Source organism: Rattus rattus, chromosome 6 (assembly GCF_011064425.1).
Source record: "Rattus rattus isolate New Zealand chromosome 6, Rrattus_CSIRO_v1, whole genome shotgun sequence".
NCBI classification, from domain to species: Eukaryota; Metazoa; Chordata; class Mammalia; order Rodentia; family Muridae; genus Rattus; species Rattus rattus.
Window position 1 is genome coordinate 61,093,232 of NC_046159.1, and position 24,139 is coordinate 61,117,370.

The 24,139-nt window shown below is 42.4% G+C and overlaps 2 pseudogenes; both read right to left on the bottom strand.

Moving 5' to 3' along the window:
• Positions 1–5,182: 5,182 nt before the first annotated feature.
• Positions 5,183–21,712, bottom strand: LOC116904320 (annotated as a pseudogene).
• On the bottom strand, positions 12,952–13,410 carry LOC116903594 (annotated as a pseudogene).
• Positions 21,713–24,139: the final 2,427 nt, after the last annotated feature.

Genomic DNA, 24,139 nt, shown 5'->3' on the forward strand with positions numbered 1-24,139 from the left:
CAGGAAAGAGGCCTTTCATAACTTTGAAACCCACAGGACTGACTGGGCTGGCCCTGTAGTGCCACAGCACCCCACTGGTCCACCAAGGACTCACCGCTTCCTTTGGCCAAGGTCCCACCCTCACTTCTCCCTGATTTGATCAGCATTGATGCTGTCCACTCCTGGTTCACCAGGCATAGGTGGCCCTTAAGGGGTGTCTATGGAAATGGTCTTTCTGAAGTGACAGATAAAATTCCCAAGTGTGCTACAAGTGGGCACACTCATTTGTCACAAAAGAGAGGAAGTACGTATAAAATGAATGAGGACATGCACCTTCCTGGTCCTGTGGCTGACTCCACAGTCCCCTTCCCTTGGAGTCAGGTTCTTACACGAGGCTTGGCTTCTCTTCAGTAGCGGCAGGCAGCAGCAGCACAGGTTTTTGATGCAGTTCATGATTCTTTCTTTCCCCCTTCCAGAGGTGATGCTGTTACCAGGGGAGGCTGGACCTGCCATCTCGTGCTGGCCATTAGTAATGGTCTCTTCCTGAATGATGGGCATTTCCTGACTATTGGCCAGATCCTGAATGATGGCCTCTTCCCGTGTGAGGGTCTCTTCCTGTATGAGGGTCTCTTTCTCCAAGGTATCCCAGGGGAGGAGCCTGAGGGTTATGCTCCTAGTTGCCTGCAGGGATGCCCAGAGCTCGTCTTGTGGAGGGCATATTCCTGTCTTTGTCAATTGTAGACTCATTGTCTGGTCAGAAGAGGAAGTATATAGAAATGGAGACACGACAGGTTCAGTCAAGCTACCATAGAAGACAAGTTTGGACTGCGAAAATCTCAACTGATTTCCAATCTGCTTCTCATGAGGGAGTCAGTCACAGGACAGTCCATGTGGGATAGTTATGGACGGTGCGTCCTCTTTGGCTGGCAGCACACAGCATGTCTTCTGTCCTCCTGACAGGAATTCCTCCTCCTTCTCTTCCTCCTCCTCCTCCTTCTCCTCTAGCTTAGATGAAGGTGAGGACAAGGTGTAGAGTGAAGAGGCTCAGAAGCTCTCTTTAGGAAAGCAGGGAAGGAGTGAAGGTCTTCCAGGCTTGGCTGCATGCATTTTAAGTCTTTTAATTAGTAGTGGGAGCTCTCTCTCCTGGGTGACTTGTGTAGAATTAGGTTGGAATCACATCATTGAATTTTTTCTCTCTCAGAGACTGTATGATTTCCTCACTCTTATACCCCATGACTATCATGGGCCTGACAATGCTAAGGCTCGTGTTGCCCAGGAAACTCTGTGTGGAAGTAGTTGATATACTTGCCTTGCTATTCCTGTTCATAGGGTGCATCATGATTATGTTCATGGTAGGCATCCTGCTGGATCGATCATCAGCAGTTTGACTATGTCCTTGAAAATGTAGGTGGAAAGATTAAGAGGAATGCCGAAAGTTGAGGCGATGACTTGCCGTCTCACCTCTACAAAATTCCTGCCTCGGAAAGGAAAGCTCGTGGCCACCATGAGGAAGAGGAGGATACCTAAACTCCAGATATGAGCTGGGCAGCCCTCACATTCCTCTACATGTAGGATTTCCAGGGCACTGTAGGGCAGCGTGTCACAGAAATCCACCTGCTTCTGCCAGGAATCACTTTCGCAGCCAGACCAGAACCATACAGTTTGGCATTAGTCCTGCATGTGACCAAAATGTTGCTGCTCAATCTTTATGTCTCTATGGACAATGCTGCGCAGCCTCTGTCTCCATGGACAATGTCACTTGTAGGTAGTACTGTACCACATGTAGTATCTGGGCAAACATCCTTCAAGCTTCACTCTCTTCTAAACCCCATTCGTGGATATGGTCTAGTAGCTCTCTGAGGCTTGCTCCATCACTGGGTAGGGGGTTTCTGTCCCCTGGACCATGTGAAACAGCTAATGTTAGGACGGGTAAGGGATTTCATAATGCTGACTTCACTACTGATAGTTGAGGCATACTTATTTGCATTCCTCACAAGTTTTATACCCACACATGTCAGTGTGGGTACATGGTAGTCCAGTTTCACCACTGAAGTGCTTCCTTTACACAGGTTTGTCATCCTGTCTGCTGACGTCTTTTAGTTAAGACGTGTTTTATATCCTTCCAAGTTCATCTGCTTACACATATGTCCTTGAGAGGCTGTCCAAGCCAGGATGAAATGACCTTAGTCAAACATATATACTGGGTACTCTAAACTCACCACGTATGCATTTGTGGTCTTTGTTTAACTTCCTGAAATTGTTCATGCTTTGTGTTGCTTGCCTTTAAAAGTCACTGAGAAAATACAGTGCTGCCATGGTATTGACCAGCAGCCCTCTCATATTTGTCTCTTGCATCTCCTTTCTGCCTTTCCAATAAACATCCGCACTTCTCCAGTCATGGTTCCCAAGTTGACTGACAGGCCAGCTCCTGGCATGGGGGTGCCTTGCTGTGTGAACATTCCAGAAGGGTCTAGATGTGTTCTTCATACAGACTTAGGGAAGTGAGCAATGGGTCTCTCCAGTCACCAGAGAGGAGGCACCCCAGGGTGACAGCTCTCTAATAGGACCTACATCTCAGTGACCTGGTGTGCAATCAAGATGGTCATGGGACCAGCAGCTCTGGGACAGCATGCTGGAACATTAGGTGGAGGATCCCTCCAAGCCTTTGTCTGGGGCCAGGGGGAGGGAAGGGTTAAATGAGGGAGAATTAAGTAGAGGAAAGGTAATCATCCTTGTCCTGTTCCCCTGTCTTTTTTCTGTAGTTTGGAGGCAGAGGGAGGTGCTGGGCATCTCTGAGACATTGTAGACCCCACCCTAGGTGGTCTGAGTCACCCTTCTCTCCAAATATTTATACCCCTATCTTTTTGCCTGTTAGGAAACAGAATCTTTAGACCTAATAGTCCTAACTTAAATTAGTGTTTAATTTTAGTGATGTGAGAAGAAAAATTCCTGTCTTGTTTGCAGTCACTCACATTACAGAACCTCCTATATATGACCAAGAGACTGTTTTACCTCACCTAGGAAACCTAAAAGTAGTCACACACTCTCTCTCTCTTTTTCTCTCTCTCTCTCTCTCTCTCTCTCTCTCTCTCTCTCTCTCTCTCTCTCTCTCTCTCGAGTGTGTGTGTGTGTATAACCCCCCTATGTGTGTGCCCATGTACCTATCATTGTATGTGTTCCTCTGTGTGTGTACCTCGGTGTGTGCCTCTTTTTCCATCACACACACACACACACACACACACACACACACGAACACACTTTCCCACATGTTTGCTGTGTACCAGGTAGTGGTCTCCAGATCCAATTTCACTTAAGGAAACCACCACGATAAGTTAAGGAATCTGCCCAAGTTTCACCACTATTTCCACAAGCCAACTTGAGTACATTATAAAACACTTGCCCTTCTGTGTTCTGGTTTGCTTTCCTGTGATAAAATGCCAAGCAAAACCAATTTCTGGAGGAAAGGTTTTTTTTTTTTTTTTTTTGGCTTATGGTCCATTATTGAGGGAAGCGAGAACTGGAGTTCAAGACAAGAACCTGGAGGCAGGAACTGAAGCAGAGGCCATGAAATGCTGATTACTGGCTTGCTTTTTTTTAAACTACTTCCCCCAAACCCGGGATGGTTCTTCCCACAGTGGGCTGAGCCCACCCACTTTAATCCTTAGTCAAACAATGCCCCAGGCCAATCACATGGAGGCAACCCCTCAGTGGACATTCCCCTTTCCAAGGTGACTCTAGGTTGTACAGATTGACAAAAACTAGCCCGTACAATTGACACTTTGTCAACCTGACACACAACTGCATCACTCTCAAACCATAACCTTTCCTTTCTGGTTTATCCTCAGGAGCTTAGAATAACATAATATAAAACACAATTCAGCTTTTAAAAATCCCACAATTTCTTCAACACTTAACAGTTTAATATCATGCCAGGTGTGGTGGCATTCAGAATGTAAGGGGTGGAGGATCTGTGTGAGTTCCAGGCCAACCAGGGATTCAGAGTGAGACCATCTCAAGAACAACAACAAAAGAATTGATGTCTTCTTCTTCTTTTTTTTTTTTCTCTTTTCTTCGGAGCTGGGGACCGAACCCAGGGCCTTGCGCTTGCTAGGCAAACGCTCTACCACTGAGCCAAATCCCCAACCCCTGATGTCTTTAAATGTTCATGGTCACATAATTGTGGTGGCTATAAATCTAAAAACATGTTAGATAATTCTTATCCCAAGAGGAAATAACTGGGGCACAACTACAATCAGATCAAAGCAAAACTAAAATCTAGTAGTGTAGCCAGGCCTACCTAGTGAGACCATCTCAAAAACAAAAAGTATTTGATGTCTTTTTCAATGTCCCTGGTCTCTTGATTGTGGGTTCCTACAAAAATAAAAACATGTTAGATAATTCTTATTCCAAGAGGAAGTAACTGGGGGCACAATTAAACTCTAGTAGTGTAAATAGATTGATGTCCAGTGACTGGGGCTCATGATCTGAGCTCCAAAGAGCCTAAGCAGTTCCCAGCTCCGCCATCCACAGCCCACAGAGTTTGTCTCTCGGCTCCATGCACATCTGTTGTCCTCCTTGCTGGATGTCTCACAGTTGCGGAAATTCCAATATCCAGAGATCTTCACAGCAACTGAGGGTGCTCTTTCACCAACGGTCTCCTGTCCTTTTTGAGGGACTCCAAATCTACTACATATTGACAAGCCTCAGACTGACCCCTGCTAACTGCAGGGATGCTCAAAGCTCTACTTGGGGACTGGAGGGAGGACTTATTTCTATCTGTGTCAACTGTAAACTCATTCTTGTCTGGTCTAGGAGAGATGGTATATACAAATTGGGATATCTGCACACAAACACACATGCAGCCAGGCTACCTTGGACTGTGACAAGTTCTGATTCTAACCTGCTGACCATGAGGGAATCAGTCACAGGGCAGTCCAGGTGGGATATCTGGGGAAGTTGGGTCTACTTTGGCTGACAGCACATAGTATGCCTTCTGCCACCCTTCCTGGAATTCTTTTCCTGGCTCTTAGATGGAGGTGAGGACAAGGTGAAGGTGGAGAGAACAGGCCCAGAAACTTCCCTTTGGAAAGCAGAGAAGGAGTGAAGGTCTTCCAGGCCTGGCTGCATGCATTTCAAGGATTTTGCTTGATGATGGAAGCAGTCTCCCTGGGTGGCTGGTGTTGTAGAAACAGGTAAGTTGCCTTCACCTCATTGAATTTTTGTTCTCCCAGCGAGTTGATGGTGTTTCTTCAAGCTTATACCCCATGACTCTCATGGTCCTGACAATGCTAGGACTCAGAGTGCCTGGGAAACTCTCTGATGAAGTAGGTGGTAACCATGCCTGACTGTCCATGATCATAGGGTGTGTGTCATGATTTGGTGGATTCTGGGCCTCCTCCTGGGACTGATCATCAGCAGCTCGAAGATGACATTGAGAATATTGGTGGAATCATGGGGAATGCTGAAGTTTGTGGTGATGATCTGCTGCCTTACCTCTGGAATAGATCTGACTAGGAAAGTCAATTGCTGGTGCCAGACCCAGCTGGTCAGTCCACATGAAAAACACAACTGGGGGAGAGAGGTTGTTTATAGGAAAAGTAGAAAGGAGATGCGAGAGACGGATATGGGAGGGCTGCAGGTCAAGACCATGCCAACAGTAAGTGTTTTCACAGCGCTTTTAAAGGCAAGCAACACAATGCATGACTACTTCTAGGAAGTTAGACAATGACCATAAATGCTTAAGTGGCAAGTTCATGGTACACGGTATCTGGTGGGACCCATTTTTTGTCCTGCTTCTGCAAAAGCCTGTCTGCCAGGTGGAACCAAGGCAGGTCAGGTCCTGCTGTTCAGGGTCTGAACACAGTGCGTTTGAGCTGCTGTTTTTCGAATAGGAAGAGGAGGAAGAGGAGGAGAGGGGGAGGAGGAAGAGACAGCAGCTGGAAGATGAAGCTGCTAGGTGTCATGGGAGGAAATTTTTTTGCCACTTGCTGCCTTGGCAGAACTCAAAATTCTTGTCAAGGACAAGTTAATTACAGAGAAGACACAACAGTTGCAAACCCCTTTTACTTCACTGTGTGTGCAAATGCAGAAATTACAGGTTTGACAAGCTCAAGGGGGAGATCTTGGGTTCCTAAGAGTGGATTCCTAAGCTGGGAGCTAGCAAAGCCCCAGGAGTCCCAGCTGTACTGGACTTTCCTCCAGAGGTGGAGTGGGGCTTCCACTTTTAGCAATAGGGGGAAAGCCATTTGGGAGACAGGCTTTATGAGGTTTTATCTCCCTTACAAGTGTTCTTGAAAGAGGTTGCTAAGAGAGGAAAGGATGTTCAGGGATTTCATTTTTCATTCCCAGTTACAGAACAGGTCAGTCCTCAAGGTAATAGAGTCCAGTTTATCAGCCTCTTCTGTTTAAACTGTTAAAGGAATAAAAAATATTGTGCACAGTATGGAGCTGCAGCTCCATTTACTCAGGCTATGCTTGAGTCTGGTCCACAGAGGCTCTCCTTGCTGGGGATTGGAAACAATTGGCAAGGGCGTTCTTGTCAGGAGGAGATTTTTTACTATGGAATTCAGAATTAGCTGAGAAGTATCAAAACACTGATCAATGCCAAGATCAATTGAACAGAGCAAATACCTATTACCTTTGAAATGTTAGCAGGAGAGGGACGGTATGATGAGGAGATTTTGATTCAGCTGTTTATTCACAGGTTAATGTTGCAGCTAAGAAAGCCTGGTATGAGCTACCTTCGACAGGGGGGCAGACTGAGGATTTATCAAAAATTAAGCAGGGACCAGATAAGTTGTCCCAAGATTTTGTGGTTAGGTTGCTGAAGACAGCAAGTAGGATTACAGGGGGTTCTGGGGCATGTCTATGGCTGGTAGAACAGCTTGCCTATGAGATTGCTAATGCTACATGTCAGGGGGGCATTATGACCTTTTAGAAAAGAGCTAAATTTGTCAGACTATATCAGATTGTGTTCTGACACAGGCCCTTCATAACCTAAGGTGTTGCTATGGCAACCGCTCTGCAAGGCAAGACAGCCAAGGAGGTATTGTTTCAGCAAGGAAAACCCAAATAAAAGGAACCAACTGGTTTCCTGGGAACTTATTGGTGTGGGCAAATAGGACATAAGGTCAGGCAGTGTCCCAACAAAAATGGAATCAGCCCTCAGAATTTTTTTCCAGGATGAATGACAGTCAGGATCATGCTATGAGTAAAAGAAAGACATTGTGCTAATGAGTCTAAGTCTAAGATGTTATTTTATTAGCCCATAAACAGGGACTGCTGTTAGTAGCTTATATGTATTATAGAAGGCTCTGAAAGGACCGGGCTTAGTAACAGCACAAGAAAGGGTGCACACTGAGCCATCTTACTCTTATTGGGACACAAATTACATCCCAAGGTTATCATGCTTGTAAAAGCTCAAATCAGGAAAGGTGAATTGAAAACGTTAAACTATTTTCAAAAATTACAGGGAGACATAAACTGGCTTAGGCTTCATTTGAAAATTTCTACAGCAGAGTTAAAGCATCTCTGATATTTTGAAAGGTGATTCATGTTCTACATCTGAAACAGAATTAACACTTCTGGTAGCCAGGCTCCACACAAGGTGGTCCAAGCTACTGAGCAACAGCAGTTACAATGTATAGACTCTGAACAAGGATTGGCTGTTTATATCCTTGCTACTGCCCATACACTTACTGCGGTAACATGGCAAGGTGGTCCATTACTTTGGTTATACCTACCTGTTTTCCATGCTGGGTATTTCTACCTTTTTATGAAGCTATTGTCTGGTATAGATGGACCCAGAGGAATCTAGAGAGTATTTTGGAGCAGAGGCCTCATTGATTGGAGTGCCTTCATACAACAGTTAAGGTGATTGGTTATTTTAACTATGGATACATGGACCATTGCTTTTGCATATTATCTTGAAGTCAGATAATCATTATCCTAAAGACCAATTATTGCAGTTTGTGAACATGCATGCATTAGTATTCCCTAAAAATAATAAGGCAGACTCCTATACCTGGAGCTCAGGTAAAGTTTGCATTGAATACTCTAATTGTGTCCCAGAGTCAAGGTAAAGTATATAAAATTTTTACTCCTTCAGCTTCAGCTCAAGTTGTAGAGCTAGAGCTGTTGCAGCTGTATTTCACAAGATGCCGCCTGTCTTTTTAATTTGTGCACTGATAGTTAATATATTGCTAGAGCTTTACAAGTTTTAGAAACCACAGCTAACATTGATATAGCTGTAAGCCAGGTTCAAGCTCTTTTTCTCAAATACAACGATGTCTTGTCTCCAAGCAGGCACCCAGACCTGTTATATACAGCATATTTGAGCTCATTAGGAACTCCCAGGGCTTTTTGCAGAAAGCAAAGCTATTGCAGATAAAGTCACTCAAATAATAGGTCTTTCACACATTGGGCTTGTGCACAATCACAGATTTGCATCATCAAAATGAACAAAACATAAGAAAACAATTTCATATATGTGGAGAAGCTGCATGATAGTGTTTGCCAACATGATTCTTGTCCTCAAAATAATTCAGTACCTCATTTTGGAGTTAATCCTAGAGGTCTACTTTCCAATCAGTTATGGAAAATGGATGTTACACACATACCTGAATTTGCTAGATCAAGATACTGTATGTTTCCACAGATATTTTTTCAGGTTTTGTTATGGCCGCTGCCCAAACGGGAGGCCACTAAGCGTGTCATCTCTCATTGATTAAAATGCTTTGCTTCTGTGCACATTTGTCTATTACTAATAAAACAGTTGTTCCATACAATCCACAAGACAGGAGATTGTGCAATGAACACACGGAGCTCTAAAATATCGGTTATAAAATAGAAAAAAAGGGAGGGTTGTATACTCTTTCACCACAAAACAGTTTAAATCATGCACTATTTATTTAAAAAATTTTAGCATTAGATGCCCAGAGAGACTGCTGCTGAGTGTCTGTGGCACTCCACAACTCAGCATGCTTATGCCCAGGTGAAATAGAAGGACCTACGGACATATGGCAATTTCCAGTTCCAGTATCAATATGGGGGGCAAGGGCATGTTTGTAGTTATCCACAGGATGCTGAAAGGGCTAGGTAGCTTCCAGAGCATTTGTTTGGCCATGTGGGAGAAGCGATTGACCAGACCCATGATGCTGATGCTGATGCTCCACGTCCTGATGCCGAGTCGAGGAGAACTGCATTGGACCTGTGTTCCTGACCCCCTGATCTTGCATCCCTCCATTTGGGAGGGTCCAGAGATTGTGGTGATATTTATACACGTATGCTGGGACAGCCATCAACGGCATGGAGGATTTAGTTATACCGGTCATGTTATAGGGTTGCCAGTTTGTGTTGAATGGAACTTCACTAAGATGTCTAAAGTAGTCAAACTCACCTGTCAGGGGGAGAACAAATGGTGTACATTTGGCTGCCAAATGGAGACACATTTTCTAGTGTGACCCGACCTCAGTCAGTTTCACCATGTGGTAAGGAGACTCTTATTAACAAAAAGACTTCTCCATGGAGAATGTGCTATACTAACAAACCCCACTTGTATAGTGTCTTCAACTCAGACAGGCATATTGTTGACTCGTCTGGGAACCAGGATACAATACAAAGAAACATCAATAAGTGAGAAAAAGAACTCTCTGTAGGGCTTTGGTGGTCAGACACTGGATCAGCACAGATTTACGTCTGGAAACTTGCTGCGGCTTTGGGAGATTAGGCCAAAATTATACAGCTACTAACTGGAGATGGAACGCTGGGCTCAGACTGATGTCAGGGGAAATGTACTTGCCTGCACTTCCCCATCATATGCATTGCTGGTAGGGAAATTAACATCACTATGTTTGGGTTTAGATTCAATGTAACTTGGTATGACTAACTTGACTGCATCTGACACTGTAGAAGGAATTTCTGTTATGGTACTTCATCAACCTTCATTTGTTATGATTCCAGTCAATGTTTCAGAACCTTGGTATGCAGATACAGATTGAAAGTGTTGGATAAAATTCCAAAAGCTTTGAATAGACCTCAAAGAATGGTTTGGATTAATAATTAAGATATGTGTTATATCCTGCCATGTTCCTCTTCTTAAACATATGTCCTTGAGAGACTAAGTCTGCCTGAAGGAAATGGCCGTAGTCATACATAGGTACTTGTGCTGGTCCTGCCTATTCAAGTACAAGAATTCATGCTATAGTATGTGTTATAGTCAGACTCCTACTGCTGCAGTAATGTTTCCCCAATCTGTTCAAACTGCTCATTTTCTTAATGATTTGTCTAAGAATGCCATCTTAGCCTTAGGGAGGCCAGAAGATATAGATATGAAGGCAGAACTAGAGATGAATGTGGTGTATGAAGTAGTATAGTATATAGGAGGAAAAGTTCCAGGGTTGAAGGTGAGTGTCATGTAGACTATAAATGGATTTTTATTACTCCTAAAGTGCATACTGAAATTCAACAATGTTTGGACTGGGTACATTAAAGTTGTTTGGCATGATGCTAATGTTTCCTTGCATCTAACGCAGTTGCATCAAAGAAAATTTGGATCTAAGATGCTAATACCCTGTAATTTGCTGCAACATTTGCCTCCTAAGTATCTAATGGTTAATCATCATTAGAACATGATTCTTGGCATTCATGCCCTGTCTTAGGCTTATTCATCCCTGAAAGAATCTTACCTGTCTTTGACTACCAGCAATGGGGATGAAACCCATTAGGTTACATTTTTGAGCTAAATATGATGGAGATCTTGGATGTTCTAAAAAAGATGAGATCCACACTACTTGAGGGGATGCCTAAGACAGGCACAGTTTTTCTGTGCCAATATCTGAGACAGCTCTGTTTTGTGTGAAATAAAAGAGGGGGAGATATTGGGAGTTATTTTTGCCTGTTTCTGTTAAAGTCTGCCTGTCAGGGAGAGTCACGGCAGGTTAGGGTCTGATGGCAGATTTCCTGGTCTGCTGACTCATAGAATGATAAGAGGAGCTACACTTGAAACTCAAGGCAAAGGGCTAAATGTTCCATTATTCATGGTTGAAGGAACAGGGAGGATGTGAATGGAAACAGATATCCTATGTGCAACAGCCATTGTCTCTGCTAGCTTGTAACTTTGTTTCTCTGCTAGTTTGTCACTTTGATTCCCACAATACTGTAAAGTACATAAAGGCTGAGAAATACATTTGGAGCTGGTGTGGTGTAGGCCTGCAGCCCTCTTGATTTCTAACTTTTGTCTCTAAGGCTTCTTTCTGTCATTCCTATAATTGCCTTTGCTCCTTCTTCAGAGGACTGTTCAACTTCATACAGGCAGGACTGGTATAGACACCGGTATCTATGTATGACTAAGGCCATTTCCTTCAGGCTTAGACAGTCTCTCAAGAGCATATGTTTAAGAGGAGGAACATGGCAGGCTATGTTGCACATTTTAACTAAAAACAAAGACATGTAGGTAGACTCATTCATAATTAACCACAAGCAAGAAGTCAACCAAAGTTAACTCTGGAGGTCCCTACATGTCCCCCTTTTTATCTATGCAAGCCAAAGCTGTCTCAGTTATTGGTGCAGAGAGACTGTAGTGGTCTTAGGCCCCCCCTCAAGATGTGTCCTAACCCATCATTGGTACATGAATCCTAGCATTCATGCCCTGTCTTAGGTTGATCCGCCTCTGAGAGAATCTTACCAGTCTTTTCTTACCTATTGGACCAAGCACCATAGCAATTGTGGAGCAGAAAGTTGTGCCTGTCTTAGGTTGCCATCTGAAAACACAGCTCTTACCCATCATTGGCAAGTGAATGATCTTGTATTCATGGTTTGTCTTAGTGAGAAGGTTTTCAAGATGATCTAGCCTGTCACTGACTACCAACTTATGCAAGGGAAGACATTGGAGCATGAATTTATTTAACTCTGCTTTGACATCTTCAAAAGCTCAGATGATTCCTCTCAAAATAACAGGCAGTAGACATGGCCGTAAAAAAGATATAAAGCCAAGCTCCGCTGTGCCCAATAAGAGATGTAAATAAGGACCATGAAGGAAAAACAGCCTGTAACGTTTTATGAATATCATTTGCAATGCTAGCAGAGTCAAAAGACAAAGGCTATGCTCTTTTCTTTCTTTCTTTTTTTTTCTTTTTTTTTTTTTTTTTGGTTCAATGGTGCTTTCCCAAGTATGAAGGCACAGCATACTCATTGCCCTATGACTGCGCTCAACAGCTCTCTCTGCTGTGTGGGGATCTTTGGTTTCATGAGACTCAGCAGACCATGACTGTTGTCTTCACTCTGAGAGTTGTCTGGAAGCAGAACAGGAGATAAGTTGGGACCAGCAAGAGGTGCTTTATGGGATGCAGAGGCTGATTCCACACAAGGAAGAACTTTGATGTTGACTCTGGCAGGAAGTACTATCACAGCAAGTGAACAGAGCCATCAGTCAGGGATTCTGTGACGTGGACAGAATGGGCTAGCGGTGGGCTGCTAGTCCCTGGAGTGGACTCTGGGTGTGAAATGAGCAGCTAACAGATACCTGGGTTTACTGGAGAGCCATGGTGCTCAGGGGGTGTTTTAGTTTGGAGCTACTGGGTTCACAACAGCACTCCATAGGCTTCTCTGCCTTTGTGCCATTGGCTCTCACGCCTTTGATCTTGTAGGTTGACCTGCCTATTTCTTAAGAGTCAGAGAGAGACTATATGAGCGGTGTGCAAACTAGATCTGGTACAGAATAGGGATTAGAAAGCAAAGACCTCCAGAGTCTATTCTTATTTGTGGAGGAAGTATTGCTCAGATCACCTTCACACATCACTGTGGCACCAATAGGGGCTTTATTGGTGGGACTCAGAACTGTGGCAAATCCTGGCATGCAGACTGTGAGGGCTTGGTACAGGTGCTAGGGGAGCAGAGATGAGAAGCTTCAATGGGAACTGCTGCTCGGGGCACTTTGTCTCTTAATTCTTACAGGCAAGTTTGCAGGCAGACAGTTCAGCCCTTCACAAACTGATAGGTGACCTCGAAGATCCCTACAGACTACTGAGCCTTTTTATCATAGTCTGTCCAGACCTTTTTCTTGTGGGTTAATGTCACTGAAGACTGTCACTGACTCCACACCTTCAGCAGCAAACCCAGCCTGGGGCTGGAAATCAACTGGTTCAAGGCCCCAGCACTCAAATTCTAATACTGTCTTGAACTTCTCATTGTCTGCAGCATTGTAAGATTTGATGATGTTGCTCAAAATTTCAATAGTTCTCCCATGCACACAGCTTGCACTTTTGGACCATGGAGGCCTCCTTTCAGTGCCACACAGTCCATCAGCCACTTCTCTGAAATCTCACCAAAGTTGCCACATTTCGTCTTCAGGTACCACCGGAAGTCCTTGCCCACTGGCCAAAGGTTCGTGATGTTCTCCAGCATGGCTTTGGGCTACACTGTGATTTTTCCCATAGCTGCTCCATCCACTACTGGGACAGCTGCTTTCCAGCCCATTATAAAAGGCCAACTGTGCATTTCTTAAACTTATGGCTTCCTTATGCAGGAATAACAAATCTAATGAAGTCATATACCCTTTTCACTCTGGTTCAATTATGCTGACTCTAATTATAAATTTTTGGAGTTATACAAATCCATAAATATTGAGCACAAATTTCCAAATGGCTTCTGACTTTTATTCCCTGTATCCGATCTCTTATGATCTTCACTGTATCATATAATGCATAAATTCTTTAGCCATCCGTCCAAATCCTTTTGTATGCTCAGGGCATTGGTTATGTTCTCTGCAGAATGATTAACAAAACTAGCAGTTTGTACCTCTTGGGCTAAAGCTAATGCAGAAGTAGTAGCCCTGGCTATAGGAGTTATGAGAATAGCAACACCAGCAATGATCTGCCCAATCACATTTATTCCTTGCCAGAGTGCGATCTAATTCTTTGAATATTTGTATGCCTTTTCCAGAATACCAGGGTTCAGATAAATTTACAGGAATCATAATAAAAGCTGGTTGATGGGGGTTGGGGATTTAGCTCAGTGGTAGAGTGCGTGCCTAGCAAGCGCAAGGCCCTGGGTTCGGTCCCCAGCTTCGGGGAAAAAAAAAAAAAAAAGCTGGTTGATGTGTTCCTATTTCAGATTGACCATCAAACAGTGCAGAAACATAATTGGACAAAAGGCAATTAAACATTGAAGTTATAGGCATATCCAATAACAAATGTAACATTCCCAATTATTAAAATATTAGTTGGGGTAACACAGGATGTTACATTTACCTTAACCCCAGAAACTGTTCCATTTATATTGACAGCAAATATAACATCATACAAGGGAGCTGCCAATTTCTAAATATACCTCTGAAAATGTCTAGAACCAGCCTTCCAAATGCCCAGTCATTTCCATTTTCTCAATATTGGATTGATTTCCAGACCAGTCATGATTGAGTCAGGGTAACCAGCCACATTGAAGGATAAAGGAGGATCATTTGTAGCAACTTTCCCATTTAGTTTATTTTTTAAGAGCACTCAGAAAGATCATGGTCAATATCATTCTTTGTCCCAGCATCAGCATGTCTCACCAATGCTTCTGGCGACCACACGCTCCTTCAGCATCCTGTGAAAAAATACACACATGGCCTTGTCCCCCATATCAATATAATGTTGGGCCCATGCCATAATCCTGTCAGAGGATATTTCCATCTAACATAAGCAAAATCATGGTTGGTTTGAGGATGCCAGAAATGTTCAGCAGCTGATTTACCTGCTGCCTCCAATGTCAAAAAATTTAATATGACTAGAGCATGATGGATGTAGTGATGTAAGGGGTATACGCCCCTTTTTATCTTTAACAATTGTTTCAGTACTCCAGGAGATCTTTCTACATTTTCTTGCCCTTGTGGATATATGGAATTCCTGTTTTGTGGACAATATTGAATTGCTAACAAAAGATTTGAAAGGCTTTACTAGTATATCCAATGCCATTGTCAGTTTTCATGGTTTTAGAGTGAAGCATTTTAAGTAGCAAGTTATAACATGTTTAGTAGCTTCTCCTGTCAAGCCAGATGCACATATGACTCCTAAATATATATCTATCATGGCATGAATATACCTTAGTATCCCAAAGTTAGGAATATGAGTAACCTCTATTTGCCAAAGTTGATTAGCACTAGTTCTCCCAGATTCATGCCATAATGGGGTATAAGAAAGATGTTGTGGGCATTGAAAATGTTTAACAATGGCACAATCAGCTTCTCAAGAAGTTTGAAATTGCCTTAAATGGTTGCTATTTTGATGATGAGTGTGTGATCATTGAGCAAGTTCAAACTTCGTTAGAGAAATGGCAGCAACATGAGCAAATGCATCTGCTGCTGAATTTCCATCAGATGCATGACACAGGGGTTAGTACAGGCACTGATGTGCCCCCCAAAATATGCATGTTTTCTGTTCCTCATGCTAGATTGAATTTGCTGAAACAATTGTAAAACTTGACTATTCTGAGAACTTAGATAAGAGACAGTCTCCAGCATTGGTAAAGCTCGAGCAATGCATTGGCTGTTTGTATATAAATTAAAAGGAAACTTCTAAAAGTTTGAACACAACTAACAGTTTTTAATTCAGTGGTCTAACCAGATGCAGGTTCCAATTGCAAAGTTACCTTTTTTGAATGCAATATGTGGGCAGTTCTTCCATTAGAGGATCCATCAGCAAAGACTAAAGCAGCTTGCCTTATAGGAGCAGTGCTCAAATTATGGGCAAATACAAACTCATGAAGAATAGCACATTGTAACAACTTATGGCAAGGATAATGATTATCTTTTTCCTGAAAAATTGGCAAACACCATAGGAAAATCATCCTATTGCTATTTTGATAGAGCCAATAAATTTGCATTTTAGGAGAGGGTACAAAGATTTCATCGGGATCCTTACAAAATATTTGCATGATTGTTCCCTGGATAGTTGCACTAACACGTCAACTGCTCCATAGTAAGAGGTGATTATGTAGCAGGGAGACTGCTAGAGGTATGCAGAACAAGGGTTCATGCTGCCACAACACAGTAGTAGATGTATATGAAGTTGGCAAAATATAAGCTCCCTGTGGCCTAGCATAGTCAACATAATGAATTACTTGTTATTCTATAGCTTTTCCACTACAGATAACATTTGATGCCCTTTCTCAATTATAGACCCTCGAGATAAAGGATCAGAATCTCCATTTAAGATATCAAATAATGGCTTTAAATCTCCTGTAGTTATATTTAAGAATTCATATCTCCTAATAGTTTCTGAAAATCATTTAAAGTTTTACCTTAGCTTTTCTTACCTGTAATTTTGGAGGTAAAATGGTTTTTGGATAAAATTTGTGTCCTAATACTTACAGGAGGCTCCTGCTGAATTTTCTCTAGAGCAAGAACCAACCATTTTTCCTTCAGTGCCTGTCGTAATTGGGCATAGGCTTGCAGCAAAGGACCTTTGTTTTTGTCAGCTAACAATATACTATCCACATAATGAACTATATACACATGTGGATATAAATGTCTAACAATGGCAATTGCTTGAGCTACAGACTTTTGGCATAAGTGAGAGTATTAGCTATGCCTTGTGGTAAAACTTTCCAATGGTATCTCCTTATAAGTTCTTTAAAGTTGGTAGATGGAACATTAAAGGCAAATCACTTGCAATTTTGGAGATGAAGGGGAATGGTGTAAAAACAGTCCTTTAAATCTAGTATAATCTGAAGTGGAAACTTAAGGGTTTTTGGAAAGTTGGTTGGATGGTGCTTTTCTGGGTCAAACATGTGAAGGAACATTTTGTTAAAGCAAGCACAGGTGTGTGTTAAAGGCTCAGGCAGACTCATGAAGGAATGTTTTGCTGAAGCAGACACAGGAGACAGGATGTTCTGCTAAAGCAAGCATGTGAAAGTTCATGCAATGAAAGACTCTTTGTTAATGACACACATGTATTGGTTTACTTTACATTGTGTAGTTGAGCTGCATCTGTCAGGATGCCATAGAAAGAAAAACATAAAAAAAAACACCCTGGAAACTGGTGGTGCACTGCAGTTTGTTGCTTCTTTCAAGAACTTGGGCTGATTGGATCCATATGCTGAGGCAAGGCATGTGGAGGACATGGGATGTTTGGAGGGCATAGATTATACTCTATAGAGCAACAGAGACAGCTTGGCTTGCTGGTACAGCTAGCTGCGCAATGCTTGTGGGTCTTCACTTCCCTGAGAGAGGCACAGCTGAGAACTTCTCTTGCTGTTCCTGTTGGGCCCTCCTGCTGAGGCCTGGTTGTCTCTGCTTCGTCATGTCACTGCTGTTGCTAACATGACTCTACTGAACTGTAATGCTGGTGTATCTGTGAGGTGTTTGTAAGTGAATAAAGCTGCTGCTGCCTGCTAACCTGTGAACTGAACTGCTGATTTCTAGACAAAACAGATGGGAGTTGCTCCAAAGAATCTTTCTAAACTGGTCCACTTCCCTGTATTCTTTCTTTTCCACTACCCCTGGTGGATGGTGGTTATAAGGAAGGTTAAAGCATTTAAGAATCATTAAAAATAGAATTTGAAAAAAGTAAAGTTGCAATAATCTTTTAAGTATTAGAGAGAATAGCAGGGTATATAGGCAATCCTGGTTGCAAAACTGCCCTTAATTCCAGTTTCTTTGCCCTTTCTTAGCTCTTGTAATAGTCTTCTCTTCCCAGATTTCTTTTTAATCACATATAGGAGAGTTCCAAGGAGAATTGGAGAGTTCAACATGACCACTGTTAGTTGCTCCTGCACTAGCTGTTCTGCAGTGGCATTTTTTTCTACATTAAGAAGAGGCCACTGGTCTATCCACACAGGTCAATCATTGATCCAGGTAATCTTATCAGCATCGTGTGCAGGTTGGTCACTGACATCTACTCAAAATTTACTCTAACCTGGTTTGGGATCTCTGACTTCCAGGTGTAACAGGGTCCTTTATGTCCTGGCCTTGTACTCCTACACCTCCTGTTGGTAAAAAGCCTTGATTGAACATTTGTTTCATGACTACATCAGTGGGGCCAAACAGTATGACTCCCATTTCCTTCAAAATATCCCTTCCTTATAAATTTAGAAGCAGTCCTACCACAATATATGACTGTAATTATCCCTTATGCCCCTCTAAATCCTCCCAATTGAACAGATCACTGCTTTGCTAAGGGCTTTGACTCTATCCTATCCCTTGTAGTTGAGTCATAGGGGCCTGCTTAGGCCGTTGTTCAGCAGCAATGACACATATGCCAGCACCAGTATCTTAAAGACCAGAAAGTTTTCCCTATTAATTTTTAAAATAAGCTCTTGTTGTTAAGAAATAGTCTGTAGTACCCAATCGGTATCAGAGGATCCCAAACCAGCATTCCCCCTGTATTTTACATCTATTATGCATATCTACTGTGGGTAAGAAGAATAATTGAACTATTCTCTGCCCTGGTTACAGCACAGATATGGTCCTTGGAGAGGTCATAATTTTTATTTCTCCTCCTTAATCTAAGTAACACCTCTGGGATTACTATGATCCCCTTCGTGGTGGTACTACTTCTACCTAATAAACCTACTGCTCCCTGAGGGATAGGACTCTAGACACCAGTAGGCAATGTTTGCATACCCATTTCAGGGGTCAATACTATATAGGTAGAGAAACTGGGATACAATCCTGTACTTCCTGGGGTTGTTCAGAGATCTCCAATGGATTTCCTTCTTGTGGGACAGATTGTGTTACCATATAACATTGTTCTACAGCCTGGGGCTGCCCCCTCCTCCCACTTCCTGAATGAAGAACATTACCCAAGTTCCCTCTTAGGTTTGCACTCTTTGGCCCAATGTTTTTCTGTTTTACAACGGGACATAAGCCTGGATCTTTTATATGAGCAATATTAGACTTCACATTACCACTCCTCTCTGGACATTCTTTTATTTGACACCCATTCTTTCATGTCAAACTCCTCCTGAGGTCCAGGATGCCTATGGAATTTTAAGGCCTTTGTTGCTGAAAGAAAATTTGTTTTTCTCTGCAAGGCATCAGTCATAGCCATTTCTTGTGTATAGGATGGTCCTATATCCGTGCAGAAATGGATATACTCGGAAATGCCTCCATTCTTTCTATGTGGTTGAATTGCTGCTTGATAAACAGGGTTTTGCCTTTTCATAGCCTATGTGCTTTACTAGTAAAAGGCCAGCATCAGATTCATGAAACATTTTGCCACCAGGTTTCAGGAGTCAATTCAAAAATTCTTGAAAAGGCTCATCTGGCCCTTGTCTTGTTTTTGGTAAGTCTTGATGAAGCACTATGGCACTACTCTGCGCATAGACTCCAGGGTTCTACATCAGCTGCTGGGATGTCTCTGTACATTGTCCTTTTCTGACCAGCTTTTCATAATTTACCCAAGCAACATTAACATGGGCATTCAGTTCAGCAATTCTTTGAAAATGCTCAGCAAATTCTGTCTTCCAAAATAAATTATCCTCTCTATTTTAAACAAGCTGTTTCTAGTCATCAGAAGTAATGCATCTGTAGCTAAGTTCTCAAGTATAGTCATAGGTAAAGGACAGGTAGGCCCATATTGGGCACATACACTTTAAATTCCTTCAATTGTTTGAAAAGTATAGATAGATGAATTCTAACACATTTGCCCTGTGCATCATGCTCCTCAGATACAGGGCATTGTAAATGAAATCATTGTATATCCTCTCTTCGGTCCCTGCAAACCTGCCTGCAATGGGAACATAACTGTGCTTTATTGAGGGGAAGAACCTTTCCTACGTCCTAGAGTGCATCAGTTCCACTAAAGGATCCTGTCACTTCATAGGTGGATCTAGACTTGCTATAATACTAGGTATGATATTATCCTCCCCTGCCTCTTTTCCTCAGCCTGTAATTTCCCTAAATTTTTTCCATTAAATGCATAAGACCTTGTATGGATTCTTGAAGTTGCTCCTTCTCTTCATACTTATCCTTCTGTCTGCAGGTTACTGCAAAAGCCTGTAAGGCCAATCCAAAGCTGTTATATTTCACAGCTTCTTCCTCTAAGTCTTTTTCCTCAGGATCAAGAGGCTCCTCTTTCAGTGTTGTTGTAGCCTTCTCAGTATCCTCATAAACAGGAGGGGCAGTAGACTTGGCAGCACTATCTTTAATGTACTTAGCAGTGATCACTGCTAGAGGATCTACCATCACTTGGAACCTTTTCCTTCTCATGTCTAGTATCCAAGCTGTCTCTAATTAAAGCCCACAAACTAAAAGTTTCCACAGGGATTTTTCAGGCCTGTGTGTATCATAATGATCATGAAGAATTTGTCCTACCTTTATGCAGATTTCTAAATTTATGGTCCCTTCTAAGGGAAACCAAAGACATACTTCCTCTACAAACTCTAAAACCTTAAACAACTGCTGCTGGCTTACCTTAGTTCCTCATACTATAAGCCTAATTCTGAGCATATGTACAAAAAGCGAGTGACTATTTCCCTGTCCCATTTTCTTGTTTCTTCTCTATTTTTTCTATGTCTTTTGCTTTTTATGGGTTCCTTAATTAATTAATTAATTAATTAATTTTTTTGATCTCTCTTACTTTTTCTGAGCTCCCTTATCTGCATTTTCCTATGTTTTTTACACCATAAAATTACTCACCACTGCCAACACTTTCACTTTTCCTGAGCATTCCAGGAGGTGTCCTTCTCTGCCTTCCCCATAGTTGAGCCTTCACTTTGGTGCCGCTTGCTGGGGTCAGCACATCAGTCAACAGGAAAACCACAACTGGGGGTGTGAGGTTGATTATAGGAAAGGCAGACAGAAGATGCAAGAAACAGATATGGGAGAGCTGTAGGTCAAGACCATGCCAACAGCAAGTATAATTTAACAGTGTCTTTTAAAGGCAAGCAACAGAAAGTATGACCAATTACAGAAAGTTAAACAATGACTACAAATGCTAATATGGAGAGTCTATGGTAAACAGTACCAATATTTGACCGAGGCCATTTCCTTCAGGCTTCAACAGTCTCACAAGTACATATGCATAACTGGAGGAACTTAGCAGGATATAATGCACATCTTAACTAAAAAACAAAGATAGCTGTTGGCAGACTCATTCACGATTAATCACAAGTAAGTCAGTCAGTTAATTTGAGATGTGCTCCCTACACATTTGGCTACCATAAAGAAGAGGACTCCTAATCTCCAGAAATCAATTGGCTAGCCCTCATCTTTCTTTCCTTGAAGGAGTTCTGGGGCACAGTATGCAGCACCGCACAGAAATCCACCTGCTTCTGCCCAGGAGTTACTTTAACAGCCAGGTCAAAATCTCAAAGCTTGGCGTTCCCCCTGCAGTTCCCCTCTATGGCTTTATGGGCAATGTGATTGTCATGACAGTACTGCACCCCATGTAGCATTGGACAAACATCCTTTGAGCCTTGCTCCCCTCTAAAGACCCAAATTTGAGAGAGTGGTCTAGTAGCTTTCCCACTGATTCATACTCTGTCACTAGGTAGGTGGTCTCTCTTTCCTGGATGAAGTGAAAAGCTTGATAATGTTAGAATGGGTAAGGGATTTCATAATGCTGATTTCCATGCTACTAAGTGAGATGTACTTCTTGGTGTTCTTGAGAAGGTTTACAGCCATACAGGTCAGTGCAAACACATGATAGACTACATTGACCACTGAAAGTTTTCCTTCAGTGAGGATTTTTACAATCTTATAGTCAGTGGTGAAGTTCTCTTGGATACAGTAGCAGGCATCCAGATCCTGTTCCATGATCATGCCCTCCTTGATATGGCTAGAACCAAACTTGCAAAGTGAAGAAAAAACATTTAAAATCAGGCCCAAGAGTATGTTTATAGCTATAAATACCTACATCAAAAAGACAAGAAAAAAAAAGAGTCAGAAATATATCAGATTACCTAGTTAGATACTTTGAATGCTTGGGAAGAGAAGAACAGCATCTTCCAAAGCAGTAGGCACAAAATATGAGATTGAGTTGTCATGGAACAGCTGCAAATTGAAAGAACGAAACAAAGGGTCACACAAATTAAGAGCTGGTTATTGGATAGGACAATCATATACTCCCATGAACTTAGCATACACTGTGAGCAAATACACCATGAAATTCAGGTTCAAAGGAAGTTGATAAGAAAATGGACACCCAAAATCCCATAGTGTCCATGTTGGGGAGCTTGCTCTGGAGTCCAGAAGGTCTGCTAGTCCTGCAGAAGGCCCGCACTTGGTTCTCAGGACCCAGATGGCACACAACTCCCCTAACTCCAGCTCCAGGAAATTTGGCACCTGTGGACGCCTCTGGACTCTAAGGGCACCCATACAGCACACTCAAAGGTATCATGCAGAGCTTACCATAGTGATAAAAATCTATATATATATTTTATTTATATGACCAGTGAAGGCCAGAAGAGGGCATCAAATTTCCTGTAAGTGGAACTATAGGCAGTTGTAGTAAGCATTTGGTTTCTTAAAAAACCTAGTTAAGATATGTGAGTGTGTTTTTGTTTTACTTCATGGTGTGTGATAAGAAGTTCCCAACCACCTGTAACTCCAGTTCCATAAAGTCTGCCTCCCTCTCTTGACTTCCACAGAAGGCACCAAAGATGTGGTGCTCAGACATACATGGAGGCAAAATACTCGTACACATAAGATGACAACAGTGAAATATTCTAACTTAAAAACTAATATAAAGTAAACTGTAAAGTAATAAGGAACATGGAAACATAAGCACAAGAATCAAGCCAGCAAACACCCAAACCAAACCACAAAAAGCAAATCAAAATCACCAAAGTGGAGAAAAACCTCTGTCAGGGTCCAACAGCTCCCAAAATCCAAGTCTAATCTCTCAGCAGCATTGAACTCCGATTGCTTTCCAACCAACCATCAGCTTCTGTACTCTGAGCCACGCTGTAAGTGGACAGGTGTCTATCGTGTCTCACAATGGTTCCTTGTGAGGTCAGAACAAGAAATAGACCCATGGTGTTCACTGGTTTTCCTTCCTTTCAGTCTCCAAGGACAGGAAGGCTGGTCTTGGTCACTGGAGCAGTAGGGAGCTGGTTACACTCAACTGTCTGTCCCCCAATGTCACCCAGTGACTCCCTTCTTCCTGCTAGGCCCACTGCCCAAGGGTTATTTTCCAACCAAATGACAGCATCTGGTGGGAACAATTTTCAAACACTTGAGTCTTTATGGTACTTTTGATACCCACCCACACTTTAACAAGGACACTTTACTCAATAATGAGACAAGGAATCACGAGGATGACAGGGGGCTCCAGAGCCTCGGCCTCCATCGGTTACTGACTCATGTTCCCTGGTGAGTAGATGACAGTGTTTGCTTTTCACTTGGACCCAGCCTTTATGATGACTTTGTATTAACTCATGTCTACACTGAAAGCATTCAATTTTTTTAAAACTCAGAATGATGAGTGCTAAAGAATGGTAGCTCCTGACTATACTGGTAGTTGTGACAAAAGACTGTTTCTCATGGTACCCCAGAGTATGAGAGTAAAACCTGGAGGGCTGAGAGGAGATGACACCAATCATCCCACATTTCCCATTACGCCTGGAGCCTCTCACCAAACACGAGGATTCAGAGACACTAGGCTGATATGTTCAAAATAATCAAGATATCAGCTGTTAGCCAGGGTTCTATAAACAACACATGTGGGAGATACAGCCATATCTTGGCATCCTAGGGCCTTTTACTCTCAAACAAATCGCCTTAGTTTTGTCTTTAAAACAACAGAAAGTGATTGCTTGTGCATCTTGATGTTGGCAAATCAAGAGCAAGATATAAACTGATTTTGTAATGGTTATTTTCTAACTCTAACTGGTACTGTGTATGTATTGCCAAATGGTCAAGAAAAAGGATAAAATCAATCTATCAAGCCCTTTCTAAAGGCCACATGCTCTGCTCTGTAGAGCAGTTTTCTCCACTGTTCTGCTAGTGCTTGTGAGGCAGCAAACCTTATTACTGTTGCATTATGGTTAAAGTTAGCAGAGGGAGTTGGCAGGACACAGACACACATACCACACATCTAGACATGAGCAACTTAGCTGTGCCAAGCCTGAGGAGAGTCCTTCAGGGTCAGTTGACAGACATGAGACAAAGGGAAAGTCAGGAGAGTCCCATAAAGATGAGCCCACAGTAGTTATAAAATTTATGAAAGTTGAGGCAGGAGGA